At 44.9% G+C, this 7,796-nt stretch overlaps 1 long non-coding RNA gene across 1 annotated transcript; it reads right to left on the minus strand.

Moving 5' to 3' along the window:
• Positions 1 to 300: 300 nt before the first annotated feature.
• On the minus strand, positions 301 to 942 carry LOC146863037 (uncharacterized). The gene is made up of 3 exons (XR_014978548.1): positions 839 to 942; positions 654 to 753; positions 301 to 393 (listed from the first exon to the last, which is right to left on the minus strand). It is a non-coding gene; the product is annotated as an uncharacterized LOC146863037 (long non-coding RNA).
• Between the last annotated feature and the right edge of the window lie 6,854 nt (positions 943 to 7,796).

Here is a 7,796-nt window from a genome sequence, read left to right on the forward strand (position 1 = left end):
ACTGCCAGCCACCTAAATATTAAACCAGATTAAAGAAATTCTAGACAGGTGTCTAGAAATAACAAGTGCACTACGAAATGCCCTGGGGGGGCTTACTCCCACTTTCAGAATTAGCAATCAAATTATGACACATTTATATACAATCGAATTCAAACTCAGTCTTTTGTATTTGAAGAATGAAATGATAAAAGATGAAACACTGTAATGGAAATCATAACTTCAAATAAATTTCCAGATGCAGAACGATGTCTTCTGTCTTTTATTCTTTGTAAATGTAGATGGCAGAATCAAACAAAACGTTGCTTGTGATCAGCAATGATATATTCTTTCAACTTCATAACAAAAAATCCCAATGCATTTCGGGCTAGTCAATGAGCCCTTCGTCAGGGGTATCTACAAGTGCAAACAATGGTCGAGTGAGGTTATATGCACAAAAGGAATAGCTACATAAATGCTATAGCAGATACAGGACTCAAAGAAAGTCAGGGGTTTAAAGAACTAATAATTATGTATCAAAAACACCCGTGCAAATATTGTGTACAAGAGACCCAAAGCCAGAAAAAAGTCAGAAAAAAACAGAAAAAGCCAAGAGTCATCACGAACACACACCCGTGTATTCCAAGCGTTAAAGTGTTCACTAGCAAAAAACATACCTTAAAATACTAAACTGCGAGAACTTCCGCAACACTGTGCTTAATTGTTCTGTCCAACAACAACAAGGATATACCAGCCAGTATCCTAGATTTTCACTGTCTGGAATCAAAAACCGGCGTGTCAGAAATTTAAAATGACAATCGCCTGTGGTTGCACGCAACAATATCCTGAACAATACACTTACCAGCTAAAAGCCATTTAAAGCATCAGTTGAATGTATCCAATAACCGTGTCTTTAACGTGAAATGCAAATTCCTGCCATTAATTTCAGGCCGCTATGGCGTTAAGTGTACGATTACACCACCCGTCTCAACCGTTAGATGTAAATTCTCAGCGCTACTGTCTGCAACAAAAAATCACTACTTACTAATCCAAATTTTCAAAAAGACTAATGTCTTAAATCTAAATGCAAATAACGTGGATAGTGTTCCGCTTACCGATACAAACACTATTCCACGAATAAACACGCCTAGTTCCAAGCTTGAAACACGTTACGTGATCACATGCTTTTAAATCAAGTTGAACAAACATAGAAACAGGACTACATCAACTGGTTGCTGGGCTAACCTTGAATCTAAGCAATGCGTTCACCGCCATGGTATGACAAGAGCCACACTCACACGTATATGATGAAAAAACAATAATAAGGAACACCTTCGTGCAAAGCAGTAATATTAATTGAAAAAAGAGAAAATAAATAAAGAGAAAATAAAGAAGGATTAGTCAAAGGAGAAAGAAATATAGAAATATAAAAATCCAGTTGAGTACAATAATGTAATGTAAAATAAGTACACAAAATCGATCATAATCACAATGAGAGATCAACACACTATCAACACTGAGTGTGTAGTGAACAAAAGTACACTTATTCACATGAATAATGCGCTGAGAGAAACAACATGCAAGAGGTCATTTAAAGAAAACAAGCCAATTCAAATTTATCATTGAGCCCCTTTGGAAGGAGGCTTTGCATAAACCAGATCCAATAGGACTCTCGTTGCGACAAGAATTTTGTCATATCCCTGTCAGATCGTAATTCAACGTTTTCTAGAACACAGAATCTCAATTGAGAAATAGAATGCTTTTTTTCTAACCAATGTAATGCAAGGGGTGAACTGGTGGTTTTTGTGCGAATTCTGCTCTTATGCTCGGTAATACGAGTACGTATAACCCTCTCTGTTTTCCCCACATAATACAAATCACATGGGCATTTTATGAAGTAAATCACATGATGACTGTTACAATTCGCATTAAAGTTTAACACAATCTTTTTTCCAGACCAAGGGTGAGCAACATATCTGCCTGTGATGACATTGTGACAGTGTGAACAATTCATACAAGTCGTCATGCCTTCTGAAAGTGGGAGTAAGCCCCCCCAGGGCATTTCGTAGTCCACTTTAATTAGTGGACATCATATACCAGGCCAACTTCTCACAGGGGGGGTTCAAGACTCCACAGGGATACTGACTGGTCCCAAAAAAGTGAAGGGCCTTTTGTCTGCTCATTGCTCACCCCCGTGTTTTCTCTATCCACCTACTCTCCGCGGCCATTATTACGGAGAACCATCAGGGCCTATCTTTCGATGAGGGCATGATAACAGAGATACTAAAAGCCCCCCGCTCCTCAGCATGGATGGCAGTAGTTCCATAGGTGGGCTCCACAAGGACTGGTCCTTGCTTATGTCGTTGAAAAGCCAACTCATTAAGATCATTCTGCACTGCACCCTCATGCTGAGTACTTACGTGCAAACATTGCACCAAACAGCCTGATAGTCACTAACCTACCACGCATTTTCTTGGAGGATCCCACCTTTAAGAGAGACTGGTTCCTAATAGCATGGAAATGCACAAGGGACTGGCTCATCTTAATCATCAACACTGCAAAAAGACTGGCAGATTTACCATAAGGATTACCATCGCGGAAAATGCATTATAAACAGGAATGCTAATTCCAACCTACAAGACTAAATTGGCACGCACTCAACAACGAGATTAATGAAAGTAGGGAGTACCTTCTTAAACAGAAGATTACCAAACTCCAAAAGGATATAAAAAAATATGATAAAGAAACAATCTACCCATACTTAAGGGAAGACTACGTCTTCATCTGATGAAAGCAACCCCTTCGCAGACGCAACACCTCTTGGAGTAGCAACTCAAGTACGGGCAGCCATAGTGGTGATGAGTCAAGGACAGGACAGCGACCGCCACCCAAATGGGCTACGCATTCCCCCTATCAAGCACCTCCTTACCATGGAACACCAGTGGGTTGGCACCCTTATCAAGGATACCCCCAGGGAAACATGCCCCCACAAGCTTTCCCTCAACCCTACTATCCATTTTTTTAGGCAGAGGTGGGGGTAGAAGGAGAAGAAACAGAAGAGGCGCCCACCCCAAGCAGGTCCAGTAGCAGGAACCCATGGGAGAAACCTCCCGCCAGACGAGGAGCCAAACAAGCTCGAAGAAAAACTGATAGTAAATCTTTCAGACAGATCTCTTATGACCACCGAGAAGCTTGTATCAGGGATTCGTTCCCTCCTAGAGCCCCTATCGCAATTCTGCGACCATTTCCTCCAACCCTTTGTCTCTAAGACTCCATCATTTGTAAAAGACACCACCAATGTCCTCAACCTGCTGGGTACTTTTGACAATGACTCTCAGATTGACTTAGTTGTCTATCTGGATTTCGAGGCATTATACACCAATGTACCCCAGGATGCAACATTAGAGGTGATAGAGAACAACCTACTCCTAGAGGAATGGTCATCGCCCACTCCAGTCAGTTTTATCTTGGAATGCGCTGCCATTGCACTCAAACAGAACTTTTTCCAATTTCAAGACCAGATATATTACTAGACACAAGGCACATATATAGGCAGCACCTTTGCCCCAAGCCTTGCCTGCATCTACATGCCAGATTTTGAAGGACAGCATATTTGGGGTTAGACAAACCCTTTCATCAACAATATCTTGCTCTGGCGTCGTTACATAGATGATATACTGATCCTGTGGCAGGGGCCAGTAGAGACCTGCAAAAGGTTCTACGAATGGGTCAACACACTTAACCCATACTGCAGGTTCACCAAACACATCTCTGTGACACCCCCACTTTTCTCGACTTGCTGATACCCCTCAAAGATGGCAAACTTTGTACATCCACATACTGAAAACCAACAGGCTGTAACAGTCTACTCAGATATGACAGCCACCACCTTAAACATCTCAGAGACAACCTCGCCGTTGGCAATTTCTCCGCCTCCGTCGCAACTGTAGCATAGTTAGCGACTTTCAAGATAAAGCAGAGACTCTGACTACTAACCTTATTGCATGTCAATACCCACCACACATAGTCAGAACCGCTTGCAAAAGAGGAATAACCACAGGGATTCACTTCTAGAACAACATGAGCGCACTACGAGCGAGGTTCTGACGTATGTCACGTCTTTCACTCCACAATCCAATTACCTTAAGAAGGTCATAAAAAAACATTGGTAGATACTGAACACAGGATATCTGACATTGGCCCCTCCATGATTTGCCTTTAACCGCACCAGCAACATAAAATACATCCTTGTCCACACAAGACCAAGAACCCACAGGCCCGATACTCAACGGACACTCTGGGGTCTCCCCCCAGTGACAGGACATTACCCATGCAGATCATGCAGTGTATGTGCACTTACACAGGCTTCTAAAGAACTATATCTTGACACCTCTAAACCATGGGTACAAGGCTCACACACTAATTGCAACACCAAAAACTGTGTGTATATGATTATATGCCCTTGCAAAATACAATACATAGGTATGACCATCAGAGTAGTGAAAATCAGAATCACTGAACACTGCAGCAATGTGAGATGTGGGAGACGTACCACCAAAATGAGTACCCACTTTATCGAGAACGGTCATACTGCGGATGATCTCCACTGGACTATCATTGAGGCATACACACACATTTGCAGTGATGACCTGTTTTGAAAAGAGCAACAGTGGGTGTTCAGTCTCTCCACACACATCCATGACCTCAACAATGAGATTCCATGGGGCGAGGTTTCATTGTAGACATCCCCTGTATCTAAGCCCCCTACGGGGCCGTGACACGACTGGGTATTGTCGAGCACGGCCTTCACTCTTGGCCTGGCATCATCATATGTATCGCTTTCCTTCCCCCTATCCCTCTTTGCCTCCTCTCCATCCTCCTCCCCCCTTAAACTCCCCCTCCTTCCCCATTCCCCTTCTCCATATTTCCCTCACCACCCCCCCTCAGCCGGCCCTTCCCCCTTCCCCCCTCATCCTACCCTCCACCCCCCTCGCGGGTCCCATCACTGGACCACCACCCTTTGAGCGCAGCAAACTGTCTAGGTGTTATCACCCTTCAGTTTTTTGGCACCAGTCCATATACCTGTGGAGTCTTGACCCCCCCGCTCTGCACTTGTTGACCCCTTTCAGCCTCCCTGCGGAGTCTTGGTTGCCTCCTGGATCTGCACTATTACGCCTGCTTTCCTCCATCTATTAGCTCTGCCCCCCCCCCCCATGCCCCCTCTCGCGTCCTCCCAGGTCCCGGCACAAATCACCGCTTCCACCCCAGAGTCGGCCCATGGCCACACTGGGTCACCATTCTTGCTCCCGCCTTCCTTCTGCGCCGTGCCCGCCCCCTCCCACGTCCTCCAAGGCCGCTGTGACGATTACTCTTTTAATCATGGTGCCGGCTCCCCGCCACATTGTGTCTCCCTACCAGCTTCCGGTTGCCACGCAAGGAAGTATTCCAGGGACTTCCTCCACGAGGTCATTACTCCAGCAGGGCCCCTGGTAGGTCGATAGCCATATCCGAGCATCGACCCAGTGAGTGTTTTCTTCCACAGCCTCCGCCACAAGTAACCAGCAGTCCTGGGCAGTCACCCGGACTCTCAGATACGGCAACACCCGGCTCCTTCGCCTGATCTCCATTGTATTTCCTTAATTTTTTTTGCCCCCCAGCAGCGAAATCACGCCGAGCAGTGCTCCCTCTGTCAGTCCGATTGGGGCCACCACCTACTACAGACACAGGTAAGCCCTTGTCCTCATGAGTGAGGACTCCCTCGCAGTCAGTATCGCTCCCCTCCCTCCATCCGCTGCCCTCTCCTTTCCCTCCATTCCCTTACCTCTCCACCCTCTCCCCCTTACCCTTCCACCTATCTGCTGCCCCTTCACTGTCTTAAGGTTTGCACGTTTGAAACCTTGCATGTTTTTCTGATTGGTTATAAAAATCAGCGATCACCTTATTGCCCCATATGTTTAACGGGGTAACTCACTGGTAGGGAACCTTTTACCTTCCCATCTTTTTGACCACTATGCAGCATGCGACTTCCAAGTTGGAACCTTTTTTTTATTAGTGAAGCAGTGATAATTTAGACTGGGCTCACCATTGGTGTCTTGACAGCGTTTTTCACTCATCATTAACATTTTTATATTATATCCTTTTAACATACAGGCAACATGACGGATATCGTCCGCTTCAAATTACACCTGTATTTCTATGACACCCACACATGTTCGTCTGAGACTACCTCACACCACTGGTATACCATGAAATCTACATAGTAATGGTCCCCCACCCTAACTAGGTCGACACACGGACACTTGTTTAATATCATCCCTGTATTCTTTTGTTCCCTCTATTTAGGTCTACAAACAGACGTTACCCGTGTCTTTGTAAAGTATACAAGATATATTGTTAACGTCTCATCTTTTACATATAATTCACAGGGCATGGTTCACGCGTTTTTCATCCCTCCTTCCCTGTGAAGAGTAGAATTAGGTCTTTCTGGTCCTGACGAAATGCCATGACCCATTATGGGCTGTAACAGGCATGTAACAGGTTGACCTTGCTATGCACTACTTTTGTAGCTAAATGGATCATTAAATCTATTTTATGCTCAAATCACGTTTTTATCCTTGACAAAGGGACCAGAGTATTAAAAAACCTAATTTCATGTCTGAATCCCTTTAGCCAATTTTAATACACATTTCACTCTCCCATTCTACTCACTGCTCACCACTCATCCATGCCAACATACAACAACAAAAAAACCACCTCTGATAGAGAGCCCCCTCGAGGGGCCCGTTGGGCATTGCAGCGCAAGCTTATCAAGGAGCTGCCTGATGATGAAGCATGACACCCCTTCGGGTTTGTGAGGGCACTACCAGCCCTCTACCAGACCTAGCCCCTCACTCAGGAACAGCAGCATCTATATTCTTACATTACTGGTGGGGCCCCTGTGCTGGACCTCTCAATAAAGCCCCAGTCCCTCCTTCTATCTTTTAGTTCATTGTATTTGACTTTCACATTTGGAAGGGAATGCTTTGGTCATGAAGAAGTCTGAGATGGCCCTACACCCCTTTTACTAAGCCAGTGATGTGAGCGCGGAAGTTCAGATTCTTGTTCAACCGAAAGCAGAGAGACTTGGATTATTCTACGGTGGAAATGTTAGACTCTTGCTCTCTTCCTGCGTTTATCGAGAAAAGGATAAGTGCAGAGGACTTGTGAGGAATCATCAGAACTTTAGTTTAATTAAATCAATGCTGCCTGAGTCGGAGAACGTCATATGAATCAGGGAGTTATCATTGTAAGAATGGTAGGAAATGTTGACGTGTTTAGAGCCAAGAGGCTCCATGTACAAACTGAAGAGTGCAAGGGAGAGAACTGAAACTGCTTGTTGTCTTAATGGCAGGTCACTATCTCCTTCATTTCTGCTCAAATCCCTTTCGAATTCTGGGAGCTCTGCTTTTTGCACGATTAAAATGATCAAAATGCAAGCAAAGTGAGTGACAGCAGTCAGGGACAAGGGGAGCAATTGTGGGAGCCACTACTGCTAGAGTGAGGAGAGACTGCCGTACTGGAGTGCAGGATGAAACAACCGCTGTGGTGGGAAGCAGTGGCTGAGGGGCTGACCAGGGGGGCCGCTGCGCTATGAAGAAGGAGTGGAAGAAGCAAGAGGCAGAGACAAGAGGTTCCATGCAGGAAAGCCTCAGTGCTAAGGAGTGTATCTTAAATGGAAAGTATAGTTGTAAGAGGACACTTTAAGGAAATACCCAGTGGGCCAAAAAAATCTTGAATTAACTGAATATTGTGATTCAGGGTAGAAGTACCCTGCAGCTTGC

Source organism: Triturus cristatus, chromosome 2_2, assembly GCF_964204655.1.
Source record: "Triturus cristatus chromosome 2_2, aTriCri1.1, whole genome shotgun sequence".
In the NCBI taxonomy this organism is placed as follows: Eukaryota; Metazoa; Chordata; class Amphibia; order Caudata; family Salamandridae; genus Triturus; species Triturus cristatus.